Below are 17173 nucleotides of genomic sequence, written 5' to 3'. Positions count from 1 at the left end.
AGAATCTAGCAGAACGTCAGTGACGATAAACTGGTATACTGTGGTATTATTCTGTTAAGGAAGTGACTATATTTAGTGCCCATGGTTTCTATGATACTGCTAATGTAGTCTCGGTTTGCATTTCAAGGGGGTTGCTATGGCAGCAATGAACGAGGAAACCTAAAGAGAAATTGAGCCGAATCAAGCTTTCCCGTCAAGTCCAACAGCGGCATACGTAGCGTGCAAGTGAATGAATCAACAAAAGAAAATTATTTACATTATTTTAAAACCATTCAGGCCCCTTGTTTCAGGCACACACTCAAAATCATACGCTTTTCATACTGATTTGGGTGTAAAAAAGAGATGTATAATTCCCACCTTTCCCCAACGAGAGGTCTTTGAACGCTAATGTATGACTGGCTTCATCTACATCTCATCCTGGACTGACAGCTGATCGGTGCAAACGGAATTAAAGCAGATGAAACGGGTTATGGAGGGTTGAAAATAATATTGGCAAAATGCAAACAGCATAGGCACCGGAGGCTCGATATCTATGAATTCAAATCATTGAGGAACAACAGCGAGAGTGAACAGAGAAAGTGAGATATTTCCAGTGCCAACGCTGACAGACAAGCAAACAACCCAAAAACCACTAAGTATATATATACACACACACACACACACACACACACACACACACCACACCCAATATCCGTGCTGTTTATGCCCGCTTTGAAAAAGCCAAGCATATTATGCAAATTCCATTTTCAGGCAGAGCCACAAATTAGTAAAAGAACTCTTCACTTTCAATTTCTCTCTCGTCCATCTCTCAGTGCGTCTCTCTCGCATACACACACGGCACTAAAACCGGCTGCAGGGTTACACCTAGAAATAATCTTGGACATAAATATGCCTGTTTAATCCACGTGTAGTTGCAATATTCACTAGATCAAGGCAGGAAAGATGAGCTATGCTGAGCTTGCATCTTTGTCCCTTGTGATTTCATCTTTTTTTTTTAAAGAACGTAATGCAATATGTAAACAGGCTAGCGTCAGCAAGAAGTCATACGATCGATTGTACTTTTTTTTACATGTACGTCACCAAAATAAACGTAAATCTTGAATATGTTGGATTGAGATCCGTGCTGCCCAGAATAAAAGCCGGTCATTCGAAAAGGTAGTGTGCAGCCGTCTCGCAAAAAATAATCTGAACCAATTTACCAGAGAAAAAAAATGAATAAAAATACCCTTCAGATCTATGAAATATTTCTTTTTAAATTAACATACAAAAAAACTAAAAAGTGTGATACTAATTATTATATGTAGAGTTTTAAGAGCGCTATCGATGTATGAGCGCACAGGTAGATATGAAGCATTCGACAAAAGCATGAACAAACCGTTGTGTATCGGAGTAAAGAAAACATCCACGGCGCAACTATTTATATTCCCGTAATAAACACAAAATCCTGTCTTAGAAACAAAGCTGTGTAGAAACCGCCTGTAAAAAAGCAACCCTCGCCTGTAGCTCTTTACAGTCAACTACTTCTAAATACATAAATATCACGATAAAAAAAATAATAAAATGTTATCAAGGCGGGAAAAAAAGGAATGGAAAAAGCGCGCACACACACACACACACACACCCACACACACACCACAAGCAATGCATTGTTGGTGACATTATATTTTGCCTCAGACGCATCCGACCTCATCTAGCTGAACTTTAGGAGAAGGGAGTTTTCTCTGAGGGGAAGAAAAAAAAATACTAATCGTTTAGTAACTTCCTCACCAGACTTTTACCTCAGCATTTATTACATTTATTAACGAGGATCATCATTTACCAAACTAGCTTACTTGCTAATGTTAGCAGTTCATCAAGATACTAGCTTCTAGCTGTTCCCTAACATAATAGCTTACTAGCTAATGTTAGCAGTGCACCAAAATACTAGCTCCTAGCTGTTCCTTAACACAATAGCTTACTAGCTAATGTTAGAAGTTCACCAAGATACTAGCTCCTAGCTGTTCCTTAACATAATAGCTTACTAGCTAATGTTAGCAGTTCACCAAGATACTAGCTCCAAGCTGTTCCCTAACATAATAGCTTACTAGCTAATGTTAGCAGTGCACCAAGATACTAGCTCCTAGCTGTTCCTTCACTTAATAACTTACTAGCTAATGTTAGCAGTTCACCAAGATACTAGCTCCTAGCTTGTATCTTGGTGAACTGCTAACATTAGCTAGTAAGTTAGCAGTTCACCAAGATACTAGCTCCTAGCTGTCCTTAACACAATAGCTTACTTGCTAATGTTAGCAGTTCACCAAGATACTAGCTCCAAGCTGTTCCTTCACTTAATAACTTACTAGCTAATGTTAGCAGTTCACCAAGATACTAGCTCCTAGCTGTTTCTTAACATAATAGCTTACTAGCTAATGTTAGCAGTTCACAAAGATAATAGCCCCCCCAGCTGTTCCTCAACATAATAGCCACCAGCTAAACTAGATGAATGTATGCTGTTCCCTGGAATACTAGCAGCTTGCCAATGTAATCAGTTCAAGTTCAAAGATTCAAGCTGATGTTAGCTGTTCCTTAAAATATCTACAACCTGACTAATTGTATGTGAGCTGATCATAGAAATAATAGCTACTACCTCCCTAGCTAAAGTTGTACGTTAGCTGTTAGCTCTGTGAGCCGACATGCTCCGAAAGACAAAGATCGGGAATAATCAACGTGATACCTGTCCGTTATAACAACAAAAAACACAAACAGCGATTTAAAGTTTGTGAACCCTTTGGAATTCTCTATATTGCTGCACTAATCTGACTCAAAACATGAGCCGAATGCCTCCATTCCTCAGAATGACTGATCAGAACCGGTTATTTTCAGTGAACATAAAGGTCGCACCAGATAATGACGGTGAAACTTCACATACTTTCACATAAATAAATGACCATAGTTTTGTCTCTTGGGTGAAAGTTGGATGTTTTGCAGAAATACGGAAACTTTCAAGCACCAATTTTATTTGTTAGGTTATTATAAAATACAACACGCACATGAAACTGATTCAGGGTTTAAAGTCTTAACAGCAACAGTAGGTCAATGTTGAATCCACTGAGCTCTTAAGTTTTACAGACATGGGACTGATGTCAGAATTCATAATATATTTCAGAATATATTTTGTACAGAGCAATAAAAAAAAAAATTATTTTGCATGACATGGTCTATGTGACTGTAAACTGCTTTAAGGAGAGTTTGGGAAGGGTGACGCCTGAAAAGGATTCCTGAGTAGGAAGCGCATGGTGTGGCTTCAGACAGAAAAATGTAAATTGACAGAATCCCAAATCCTTAACAGCAACCAAATGTAGTTCTATATGTAGTGCATTAAATTCCATCAATGTGCTTTTGATTTCTTTAGCAAACTGCTTCCTGGTGTACATTTGGACAGTTTGATGGCTTATTACCAGTATTGTCTTCACTTGTCCTGCCATCTTTTTGATGAGACATTTTTTGTCAGTGACTGGCGATCTTATATTTTAACCGAAAAAAGTGTCAGATGATTCTCTCTCTCTCTCTCTGATGGATCTTCCCATACCCAGCCCAGACTATATCTGCATTGGTCTTAAAATAATAAATCAATCTGAAGCTCTGAAAGTCTCTATAAATGTATTTCTTGGGTAAATACAAGTAACAATAAAGTACGGAATATGTGAGCATGTGATCTCGATATTGTGACCAATCACAATACATTGAGATGTTTTTTATTTTTATTGTGAAACTATATCAAATCTTTAAAAATGTTGCCTAGAAAAAGTTTCCACAACAAGCTTTTCAATCTTGAGAACTAAGAAATGTAAAATACACCTCTATGACATCACACACACACATCAGGTGCTATGACATTTCTGTTGAATCTTCCACCCTTCTAATAAACCCAAAGTCTCCTGTAGAACTGTGGAATATTAGTCTAATAAAAAGCCATGATGTATACTGGTTTAGAACCCACACGGCAGTGTGAAGTGTGTCTGTGTGTGGGAGTGTGTGCATGTGCATTCTCTAATTTGCTCCCAACCTAATAGATAAAAGGGCTTTAGGGCACATTACCGCACTTTTTTCTGGCGTTAGCAAAATGTCATTGTGTCCATTCACACTGCTCCCCTCCCTTTACCCCTCACTGGTAACAAGCAGGAATCAGATGAGCCTCATATGAGAATTTAACTGCAATTTCAAAAAGAATCATAAGAGCAAGTGATAGAGAGAACGAGAAAGAGAGCGAGAACAGAAGGCAGTAAAAAAAAAGAAAAAAAAAAAAAAAAGAAATCCATTCCAGCACACTAAAGACTCCTACAGGTTCGTGCATCCTGACACAACACCTTGAAGTCATGCTGAAGAGTATCATTTTGGCTTTAGAGAGCTCAAGGCGGGATTGAGACCCGCAGAACCAACACGATCTGACCAGCTTGGCATCGTGGGTCAAATAAACCCAATACAAGCAAAGAGATTCCTTGAGTGCGGTCTGCAAAACAGCCAAAGGCTAAACTAAAGCGCTAGAACATTACTGTGAACTAACCACATGCTGCAGCCCAAATCGAGCAACACGCACGGATTCAGTTCCTGTTTACGTGTTTTGGTTTTTTTTTCCATTGTCTTGCGTATCAGATAATCGCGGTTATACCGGTAGCCTAAAGGTATCCAATTAAGAAACTTTCTTACACAGTGTGAAACACCCAACACCGGGCGGTTAGACGCTAACGTTTATTTAGATCAACAAGCGATCAGTCAACGCGTTAATAAAGAAAACAAGTTGGATAAGATGGATAATTATCGATATAAAGGATTGAGAGCTTGTAAATCAATCAAACGCAAAATGTAGTTGCATTTAAAGTTTTCTACGCTAATCACATACACACATACCGATTAAGAAAATCCAAAACAACAAGTCACACTTGCCAACTCCTTCATGATTCAAATGACACAATTTGTGAGACGTGGTGTACAGAACTGGTTTATCTTTTCAACTGTGTAACAGTTTACAGCCAGTCATATGCACTCCGCTGTACTACTAAAGCTCCGGTTGTAATCCGAATCGCAGTGTTGCGTATATCGAATGCACTCGCTCTAATGCATTATCGCTTCTATAGCTACAACCGTCACACAGGGACCGGTAAAGCAATAAGAAATCGATATGGCGAGGAGGCATTTAGTTAGCAGTTCCAGAAGGAGTCTCCAGCGTCGGCGCTTTACGGTAAGAGGTAAAGCTTTCGCTAAAGTCACACAAACAGATATGTTGTGAGCTGCTACAACGCAAGTGAGAACAGGAAGTAACTTTTTTTGCAAATGTTCCACAACTTTACACATATCTATACACTGATGTAATGTACAGGTCAGGTTTTTTTATTATTTTTTAAATGGATGATTATATGCTAAACAATGTATGCTAATTGCTTTTTTAATTGCTAATCGCGTTTAAATTATTTTTTGTATCCGAAAGGTTATATTATAAAGGTTAAAAATAAATAAATAAATTAATCAATAATAATAATAAAAAATCCCTCCCAATATGGAATAGTTTGTGCGTTTGGATGGGCCGGCAGTTTATACACTAAGGAAACTTTTTCATTTAATTTTTCATTGTGTGCTTTTGCTATAAAAATATAAAAAACTTGAAAGTCTAGAAAAGTTCGAAATAAATAAGGACTTTAAGTATATTCAAATGTCGAACCCACCTAACTGTTACTGTGCGTTCACTCAACACACCGTGATGCTGACGAATATACTGACATTTATGGCATTTTTCAGACGCCCTCATCTACAACGACATACATTTCATCTTATTCATACAAATACAGCAGCTACGGGGCTAAGAGACTTACTCAGGGGCCCGGGGTAATTCCAGTGCTTTAACCTCTAAGCTACCACCTTCCCCATCAATTTCCAGCGATATGACCAACCCAAACATACTAAATTTTTGTTTTATACATAAAAAAAAACAAAAACAAACATTGCCATGGTATTCCAAGCAAGATCATAGAAAATAGCGTTTTTTTTTTCTTTCCCTTTTATCTTTTTTAAACACTTTTTTTAGAATCAAATATAATGCATCAATAGATTCATCCTACAAAGTGTAAAAAAAAAAAAAAAAACCTAACTAAATTGACACTATAACAAACGACAAGCTACTTCCATATAAAAGAAAATTGACTACGGGTTCGTCCGCCATTTTTTTTTTTTTTTTTTTGCGCTGAGAGGCTTCTGAAAAATATGTAAGGGGAACATAACACGCGTTGATGCTCCCTGTTTCTTTGTGGTGCATTGTGGGAACGGTTGTATTTATTTATTTATTTTAAAAAGAGTGTGAACATTCCGGTGCACTGAAAAGATTATGTGAATGAAACGGCTTTTAAAATGGCCGACTCCCTGATGACTACTGAACAAGAGCGCTGACCGAGGTGCACTTGAACATGTTTAAAAGAAAAACCAAAACACCCCAGCGGCCTTTGTATTGTGCGTGCAAATGGAATAAAACACTGGGGGGAGATTAGAGAAAGAATGACCATTCTGATGGTAACGGTGTCTCGCGACGGCAAGCTTTTTTCTAAAACTGTACGAGACGTACAAGACGCGTGAGATTGAATTGGTTTTAGTTCTGGCTAAAACTAGGAAAGGAATGAAGAGAGGCCTCGCACAGCCGGCTGGACCCAAGCAATTTTCCGTAAGTCATCTATTTTCTGTTGTCCACAAACTGCGTCTACGCGAGCAGAGTTTTCTGGATTGTTAAGTATTTGGAGGCCTGAAACAGGGGTTACTCCAAATTTTTTTTCCCCCTCGCTCTCGATCCTCTGCCATCCGAATATTACTCCCTCCATAACTATAGTCTCCACAACAGATGTCCACAATCAAATCATGTTTTTTCTGACTTTGCATCAGATGATCATTTCAGCATTAACAACCCGAAGAGTGCCGGGTGGAACAGCCCGAAAAATATGGATCTCATGAACAAGAAATCTCGTCTAGGCGGCAAAGCTCTTCCTCCCTCTCACACGTCCCTTCTTACCTCAACCAACTCCCCACCCCCAGCCCACTTTTTCACACATGGCTCTGTCTCTCACAGCAGGCCCCCTGCAGAGAAACCTTTGTCTGACATGGTTCTGGAGATGTCAGCAGCAGCAGTAGTACTTACCATGTCTCTGTGTGTCACGATATAGCCGTGGCCATGGCTGTTTCTGCACTGCAACTGGACACCACTCTGTGATCTGAGAGAGAAACAGACACACGCACACACAAAGAAAAAGAAAAAGAAGAGAGAAAGCGAGACGCTATGATTATGTAAATGTAACAGAAATCATGACTCTATAAGTGTAGTTGGGAATTTTCCTTCACTTAAATGAGTCACAGGACAGTCATAATACTTGCATCTTATAATAATTGTGAAAGCCAAAAAGCATGTTTTTGATCCCGTACAGGCAAAAAACATGTTCTATATCCTGATTATCGATATCTTGAAGCAGACTATTTGTCTTGCATTGATTGCGAGTCCGGAGGTCAAGCGCCATAATTGCATCGCAGGGACACAACGCGGCATGTTTAGAATGTTCCCACGATTTTAAATGCTATGTTTTGAATGAGAAAGCAAACAAAGAAACTCGGCTCGGCCTGTCAGCAAGACGCGTACGTCATATAGGAGTCACGTCGGCGTGGGTATTAACTTGAAACAAAAGGAGGACAGTGTAGAACCGTCGTCTTGAAAATATGGTAAATATCAAGGAATATGGTTTTGCAAACGGTATTGGATATGATAAGGGTTTTTTTTTTATATTATTTGAAAACTGGAAGCAAACTGTGTGAAATTAAAATGTCGTATTTCATCTCTAAAACCTGTAAAATAACCAGATTTTGTTTGTCCACTTTTGGTAACAAAAAAAAAAAGGAATATTTAAGGAAAAACAAATAATTGGCCAGTTTCCCCCCCCCCAAACCACAACATTGCAGCAGCTTATACATTTTGATACATGCTGTGTATATTTGTGATGTTTCTCTCGTATCACTCTCCACTAAGAGTAATTAGGGCCTCGTTATTTTTTCCCCCCACTGGCCTTTTACTTCCGTTTCCCTTCACCTTAAACAGAACAGCATTGCGAAGCACTCAATCATTATTCGATAACATTTATAAAAGCCTGTAAGGCTCAAACCTTTTGTTTTTGTGGTCAGCCCAACTTTAAGCCAAATGACATTTATTTTAATGAAATCGGGACAAACCTTTCCTTCAGTGGGAAGACGGCTCATGGGCAAAACTTTGTTGAAATGTAAAGGACAGTGATAAGATTTCTCAAGACGTCTACAGGAATGAGTTTTTCTGTAATCTGCAGTTTGAGCCGTAAAAGGGATTTACGGGTATTCCTGTGGTTATGCTAATAAAATTTGTCAGCCGGTGATAAAGCCGGTTTTACGCTACAAATGCTTGATGGCGGCGAGATATTGCGAGTTGAGTCAACTTCTGCATTACCAGGAACAATTACGACCCTGATCAGCATTTCTTTTCCACATTCTTTTTTTTGTCTTTGATGATAAAGAGCGCCGTGAGATGACGCATCGCATTCTACGTTTAATGACTGCACAAACCCACGCAGATCCTCGGCTCGCTTTTATAGATCACGCGTGGTGTAAAACCGCTGGCTCCAGGTGTGGGTTCATGTCTCTTTAATAAAATGGGCTTCCTGTGAAATCTAGACACGGGTCTTGCAGTTATGTGGTTCGCGATAAAAAAAATTGTGATCGTAATATTTAGTGTTACATCGAGCGTGATCTAAAAAACTGTGAAAATATTTCCTCAAATCGGACACCAAGGCGCTGCAAAACTGTCCAAATGGAGACATGAGAGAAAACATTAACTACAGTGTGACACGTAGACACATGAGAAGCCTGATATCAGATACACGTGTCTCCGTCTTCCACTTTCAGCTAAACGTCTCACATGGATCACTCAACTGCCAGCACCTGGGGGCCGCAAATACACACAAAGAAATGGGGAGAGAGAGACACACACACACACACACACACACACACACACACACACACACAGATACATACAGATAAATAGACAGACAGATGAATAGACAGAGACAGACAGACAGACAGACAGACAGACAGACGAATAGACAGAGACAGACAGATCGAATCAAGCCACAAAAAAAGGCAAGCAACGACGAGGGCGGAGCCGGCTTCGGAGAACCTGCTTTAGGGGAGGGTGAGAGAAGGAGCCTCAAGCAGCCGTGCGTTTTCTTCATTAATAAACAAGCAGAGAAAAACAAACTGTTTTCCAATGCCAACTTCAGCTCTTGGAGCACCGCCAACAGTCAAGGGCAACACACCACTGTTCATCAGGCTCCATGAATACGCCTCTTTAAAAACCGCAGTACAATAAACCCGTGTGTGGAGTAGAGCAGCTCAACCTACAGAGCTGCTTTTTAAATATCCTGGAACACGGAAGTAAAGCCGACTGCGTTCGCACCCTACAGACCCGAATTCTTTCTTATCGGTGCAGAATGCAAGGTGTAGTTTAGATTTTACTTGCTATTCACCCAACAAGCATGTTCTTAGATAAACTCCTCCAGACTGTAACCTGACTTCTCCCTGACCAGCAGGGCAAAGGGAGCACGAGATGTCGCGTCTAATCGTGCAGATTCTATCCTGTCACGTGACTTGTCAGGGTGTAGGATAGGACAGGTACCTTAAATACCACATTTCCATCTTGAGTGTTTAACCTTCTACAAAATGACTAGCAGAAAGAGCAGCATAATATATATATAAAAAAAACCCTGCATATTCAGGACAAGATCTTTAATTAAAGATCATATGTTCCAGGGAAGAATAAGATGGACACTGATGATTGTGCGCTCAACAACTACACAGAGAAACACAGGTGTGGAAAAACTACAACCATCCAGCAAGTGGCAGTTCTGTGGGGGTGCAAACGTTCTGTTGAGGGGAGAGAACAGAAGAAATGAAACAGGTCTAAGCTAAAACCACTACTCTACTCAATAAATACACAATAGGTTAAGAACTTTGGGACTACAACAGCAGAAGAGCATTTAGATTTCACTCTTGTCAGCCTAAAGCAGAAAACTAGCCAATAACAGTCACCAATACTGCACATATCGTACACAAATACATCGTCTTTCCAATAAATAAATAAAAAGATTTATTATTTCTTGTGGAAAAAATGTGCTCCACTTATTCTTTGGTATATTTCCTTTCTACAATATCCCTCTGAGATCCAAAGTATTGGGAGACAATCGAAGGCAAACATTAACTTTGCTTTAATATGAAGCATCAGACAAGCAACTCTTACAGGAAGAGAAGTTACAGAGTTCCTGCACATTACATAGCATATATACCAATTATCTGCCCGACTGATCAAACACAACTTGCACAACCACAATCCCTACAAGTCAACCAAAGCTAAAAGTACCGGTTTGAATTAAAGATACGACATGCAAATAACATGCGGTTGTTTTTCCCCCCGTAGGGTTTCAGGAGGAAATAATTAAGAATAAATAATACAAATGTTATAATACGGTCAACCGCCGATAATCGCGATTTGGAAAATCTGCGGGTTCTCGTTTGGAACCTGATTAACAGCAAGTTGTGGATTATTTTAAAATGGACAGGAATCCGCAGTGGGACCGAATGCTCAGGAACATTAGGAATAACATTTTAAACTGATTTCACCAATAAATAAATAATTTTTTTTAAACATTATCGGATAAAAGTGACAATGTCTAGATCAGGGGTCACCAACCAGGTCCCCTGCATATATATATATAAAAAGTCTTTCACAGAAAAAGCTGTAGCTAACTATTATACAGGTTGTGATGTAGAGTGAAGAGGTCTTGGGTACAGCATTTAAGTTAATCGCAAAGCTGTTCAGTAGAGTTGAACAATATTAACCAATATTAACATATTAATATTATTATTCTATTAATAAGGGCAAGATGGTCATCTAACGTGACGAAATTTTGAAATAAAAAAAAAAAGTAAACAAAACCATTTCTATATTAAGCTATAATCTAATTCACAACAGAAAACATGTAAAATTAACACCAGAATTTTAACATGGAAACAAATACCATGTTATAACATTTACAATTATGGCATTCAGTAGATGCCCTTTATCCAGAGAGACCTACAACTTTCTCATATAGAAACTGAGAGGTTGAAAGTTAAGGGCCGTGTTCAAGAGCCCAGCAGTGTTCATGTGATAGTGCTGGGATCTGAACGTCTTAACCACTGAGCTTCCATACCAAATGATGCTATTTCTAGGTTTTTACCTGTCAATATATGCAGGTGCGAGGTAGCAAGTGCTTAAGTCACATGATATTTACATAGAAGTTTCTTCACTGGGGAAAAGTACAAAAAAAAAAACAACGACAGGTGTGTAACTTCGGAAAAGTTGACAAAGTCGAATCTTTTAGAGACTTTGCCTAAATTATGAGCATAAGAGCCTATGATACTTAACTGCAGAAATAAAGGGGTCCCCCTTCCATATCAAACTAGATAACATAGTTAAAGGGACGTATGACTCAAATGATCCTGCGCTGCTGCTTGTTAAAGTCGTACTGCATGTACTCTATTGTAAGACATTCAATTATCAGTAAAAAGAAACTCCATCTTAATGAAGCACATACTCGGAGACCGACACACTCACGGTGCACTAACTTGGTGCAAAATTGATGGTGGCATCGCGTGAAAAGTGTGTTAGCAACCTTTCTCTGAGAAATGAATAATACTTTTGTAATACTGGCCAAAAATAAGTTAAAAAAAGTTTTTTTTTTATTTAAACAAAAAAACGGGAACATGCGCGAGATTTACGATGATGTCATAGTCAAATGAAACCACATTAAAAACAAGAAGCTGACCAGATATTAGCATCTGGAATGCTAACTAATGTACATGGTATCGTCTGCGAAAAACTTAGCATCCTGATACAAATCACAATCAACAGTTATTAAGGATGTCCGATATCAAGTATTTGTCTTTTCGATAGTTGCTGAATGAACAATATGATAATCAGTGCCATGCTGCTAAACAACGGTTACCACAAACTAAACATTTCCTGTTAAATCTTTAGCGTTTCAGCGTAGCATTTGTTTAACAGCTTCCCAACCACAAACGCATCACTTTCCCCTGCTGCTGAGTATAAATAATGTTCATGTTTGACTACTAAGCAAATGCACTAGTGGCAACCCCCCCCATTCAATCCTTTAACACCGCTTCAATCATAAACATCATCGAGTGTGTGTTGTGTTTAATACAGTAATAATAATAATTCAGATCAAAAGATGGCTATAAAATGACCTTCTCAGCTGATATTTTCTGGTATTTACATTTATATTCTTACATTCATAACACCACCAGAGCAAATGTATTGGGACAGAATCAGTAACATTAATATTTGGTCACATATCCCTTGTAAGTGATCTACTGACATCACCAAACCTAACACTTGTCAACATTTTAATGAAGTTCCTTCCAAATTTTTGTATCGAGTGGTTTCTCCCTTCAATCTTGTCTTGATGAGGTAAAAAAAATTATAAATAAAAACATGCCCAATCTGGTGATTGACTTGGCCAGTATAAAAACACCCACTGATTTCCTTAGCAGTGCGGTTTGAGTAATTGCCTTGCTGCGTGATGAAGTACCTCCAGATTCCAGCAAACTGGCGAAGTTTCTATAGACTTCTGAACTGGTTCTGCTGCTTCCAGCGAGAGTTACATCAAAAACGATTAGCTGGGGTTGATCCAAGCAATTCCCACCCATAACACAATTCCTACCATGCTTAAGCCTTGTTTAAGATCATGAGCACATCCTTTCCTTCTCCTACAACACAAAAGGTGCTCAGTTGGGTTGAGGTCAGAACTCAGTGTAGACTGATAAATTCAATTTCATACTAGAATACATACGCATACAGGGTCACTAACGAAGCTTGATTTGTGCACAGGCGCATCGTAATAACGTGTTTTGGCCTCTTTATTTGGGTGAAGGAAAATCTTCAGTCTACAGCAAAGAAAGACGATTGTAAACTTAAAATATTGGAGGTACGAGGTGGTATCAAAAAGTTTCCTGACAAGCTATCGCCTTCGAAATAGCACTGCCATACTGTGCTCCCAGCGTTCCTGCCACTTCTGGAATATGTCCTGGAAGTCTTCTTTTCTATGCATGTTAAACCCTTTCCTGCTATTCACACTGGATCAACGGTGTCGAAACGGCAACCATTGGGTCAGATCTTTATCTCCGGGAAGAGGGTGGTTGCGGAAATGAGATCGCGTGGCACGTTCTCCAACGTATCACAAAGTTTTCGAGAGTCGAGCTCATTGAAGGGCTTTCTGATCTCTGGTCGTCTTCCGGCGATGTCCTTATTCTCTTGAAGCGCCACTCAAAACACCTCGCGGCATCGCCGAGCATCGCCGTGTCAAACGTGGCAGATTCGCCCCGGTTTTCACGCTGAATTTCACGTTTGCTCTTTGCTCTAACTGTCCGTGATGAAATCCCAGACGTGGTCAGAATAACACCAGTTAGCACCATTAGTCTCGAAACTTTGATACCACCTCGTACGAGGGACAGATTTCCAAGTTTTTTAGCCATATAGTGTATTATGAGGTCCTCTCTGATGGCTGCTGCGGTAGCTGCAACAGCGCTCGCCAAAATTACAAGGGGAATATGACGACATGAAACTCGCAGCATGATTGTACTGTAAAACATGGTAATGGACAATATTTTTAGCTCTGAAACTGAAAGCAAGAACACAGAAAATGTGTCTCTTTCTCCATCGCTCTCTCTCACACACACACACACAGGCGTGGTCTGACTCATAGCTACATGACAAATGACAGATAGGCTTAGGCATTTGACTGGCAGACTATTGCAGCATAGACATTTGCATGCATCCAAAACATCGAGTGTCCTCATGTACATACATGCACATGCACTTCGAGGGGAAACCGTCTGATGAGCATGCAGGAGTGACGCATACTGATGTGAAAGCGCAAGGAGAGCTTAGTTTTAACCGCAACAGCATTCCACACACGTTCAAACAAACCTGTTCAGCCAATATATATATATATATATATATATATATATATATATATATATATATATATATATATATATATATATATATATATATATATATATATTTTAGAGAGAGAGAGAATGAGAGAGCGAGAGAGAGAGAGAGAGAGAGAGAGAGAGAATATTAATCTGTAACACGTTAAGAGACTGAAAGTGAGAGAGAGGGTAAAAAGAAAATATAAATGAAAAGAGGGACAAAGAGAGCAGGGGAAAGTGAAAGAGAAAATGAAGGAAGAATATGAGCCAGACATGGAGAGACACACAAACACAGGGACAGACCAAGACAGAAAGCAACAAAGGGAGACATGTTTTCCAAGTCCACCCCCTCCAGCCTTGCTTCTGATAGACACACAGACGGAGAAATGAAGAGAAGAATGATACACTGTTAATAACAGATGGAAAGGTGCGTTATTTGATGAACCCAAGGATGAGTGATGAATAAAACAAATGGCTGCTCAGAGTGGGGGAGAGTCAAATAAAAAAAATTAAGAAAATAAACAAGTAGGTCTTGGAGATGGTGGGATGAAGAGAAGGAGAGAGAGGGGGAAAGGGAAGAGGAAGGAGAAGGGTTGTGTGTGTGGTGTGAGAGGAATCTGACAGAGCAGCCTGTAGACTGACAGCAGTTTAAAGCCATGTTTTTGGGCTGTCAGCCCACTAGACAGCCAACATTCGTCTTCATCATTATCCCAATCCTCTCTGTTCTACCAGTACAGCCATCTCCTCCACACACACACACACACACACACACACACACACACACACACACACACACACGGATAGAACAGAACAATGTTGGCATGCGGCTGATCAGAGAGTGGCCTCATCTCATCCCGTGTTAAGACAAATTCCAATTTGGTATGGTGGTAATTTTTACAAAGTAGCCGTCTTACAGCACATCTTACTGCTTTTCGGTTCTACCGTCCCGTCCCACATCTCAAACAAGAGGACGGAGACGAAAAGAGAAACCGAGGGTAAGAGGGAAAAGAGGAAGCAAAGGGGGGAAAATGTAAAGAAGGGAAAAAGGAAACCAAGAAGTAAGAATAAGGCAGGAAACGGAAAACAGGGGAGGGGGAGAAGGACAGACAAGGAAGAAGGGGAAGAGAAAGAAAAAAGGAACACAGACATTAAGGAAGGAAAGAAACGTAACCGAAATCTTTACTTTGCATGAAATTTAAGTCAGACGTGAATACAAATTATATATAAATGTATTTTCTCTCGGAGTTATTCTCAGCTACGCACAGTCATCTCCTGTCCCTTGTGCCAGAATGGAAACACAACAGTTACTGCACACTAGGTTTAATAACTTAAGTGGAAACTCGAGTACTTGTTGGAGAAATGCCCACTTCCCTCCTCCAAGACGAGCTCCATTTCCGATTTCCCAGGAAGCCCAGTTAGAGGGAAAAACGAGGACGGTGTGCACGTATCCCCCCCCCCCACTTCCTCGATTCAACATGCCATGGAAGTCAGAATTCCCAGCGCTTTCTTGCTTCATAACGCCTGGAGAGTTTCCAAGCGTGTCTGCTGAAAGCTGCCCAAACCAGAAGTGAACTCGGTAACCTCCGGGAGAGGACTGCTCTCCCCCTTCTTTTCTCCGTTCCTTCATTCTTCACAATACCTCTTTTTTTTTCCCCTTTGTTCGCTCGAGTGTCTGCGAGTCCAGCGAAGTTCCCACTCTTCCTCTCCTTCCCGCGCGTGGGCAGAGACGGGCTGCCAAAGGCTTTGGCGCCACGCGGGCATGATGTCAGGCCGCCAGCTGGTGAGAGGGGTGATGTGCACTGGCACGTAACGGCGCACGTGCGCGCGCATGCACCCTCTTATTCCCTCTCCAAAGCGTGCTTCACAGATGCTCTTTATAGTCAAACCCCTTCACATGAATAACATGCACGCGCTCACAAAAGGAGTATCAGCACAAGTCATCAGGCGACACAGAGGATGTGTTCAGACATGGCCCGGGCCTAAACCCAGCAAAACCAACCAGAGCGAACACAAGCGTTCCAGTTTGCAGGCCAGCAGAAATTATTAGCCAATCTTTTTTTTTTCCTTTCAATAATTGCCCTTTTAAAGGCACAGCAGTGTTCGCAATTAAAACACACACGGTGAAGTCCAGCAAAACCGGTTAAATCCAGGCAAGCTGGACGCGCGCACACACACACACGAGCACGCTTACTTCCTGGCACACTGGTGAAGTGACACAACCTGCTCCTGGCATGGAGAGAACACGCTGGCGCAGCTGGACCTTTCCATAACCCAGAGAAGTTGGCGAGCGCACACACACACACACACACACACACACACACACACACACCAACCCTTCATCCGAAGAACCAGGGAGGGAGAAAGAAATCTGCCTTGTTAGCAAATAGGAATATTTGAGGTAAAAGGATTTTAAACAGGAACCTCTGGTGATCAAGCTTCTCGTTTCCACAGGAACTGAAGAGCATGCAGTCAAAAAACGAACATCAGAATTGCCTTAGGAGAACATGAGCTGGGAAATGTGCACACAAAAAAGCCAGATTTCAATGAGAGGATGCAATGCTAGGCAGGGGATTGACAGTTTGATCAACAGTGAGAGAGACAACAGGCACATTTCCTTCAGGGTTCTAAAAAACAGAAGGTTCTGGAGCAACCCAAATACTGACCTTCTCATCTCCAACGCTGCCATAACCGTACAGTTCAGAAATGAAAACTGGACTTGCGCTCTCTCTCCTGTCTATTGCAGTGACGCCAGCCAATCACAAGCTTCTGTGGGTTTCTATATGAGGAAGAGCAGGAACCGTGAGCAGCAGTTCCTGAGGTTACGCTGCCTTCACGTGTCTCAGAGGAAGCGGTGTCTGCGTTCACGTGAAGCCGACCTCATTCTGGCACAGATTGCGACCAGGTTAAGGTTCCTCAGGCACGATCAGATATTTCATCATAAACTTCGATGGGCCATTTCTTCAGAAATAAAATGTCCAGGTATGTCCAAGTCATTACAAATATTCTGGGTCCTCCAACCCCCAGATATGGTTGTTGCAGAGCTACTAGTGATATCCCTCCAGATTGACAAAAGTTTTTGTACACCTGACTTTTCCAG

The 17173-nt window shown here is 40.6% G+C and overlaps 1 protein-coding gene across 5 annotated transcripts in view; it reads right to left on the bottom strand.

Annotated features, from left to right (window-relative positions):
- Positions 1-17173, bottom strand: part of bcl9 (BCL9 transcription coactivator) — a 63868-nt gene that overhangs the window by 20042 nt on the left and 26653 nt on the right. For all 5 annotated transcript variants that reach the window (XM_046837124.1, XM_046837123.1, XM_046837125.1 and 2 more), the window contains one exon: positions 7154-7226. The gene's annotated coding sequence lies outside the window, so the exon portion shown is untranslated. The remainder of the gene's footprint in view (positions 1-7153; positions 7227-17173) is intronic.

Source organism: Silurus meridionalis, chromosome 24 (assembly GCF_014805685.1).
Source record: "Silurus meridionalis isolate SWU-2019-XX chromosome 24, ASM1480568v1, whole genome shotgun sequence".
Classification (NCBI taxonomy): Eukaryota; Metazoa; Chordata; class Actinopteri; order Siluriformes; family Siluridae; genus Silurus; species Silurus meridionalis.
The sequence above is the reverse complement of the archived record's forward strand: the minus strand, read 5'-3'. Positions and strand labels throughout refer to the sequence as shown.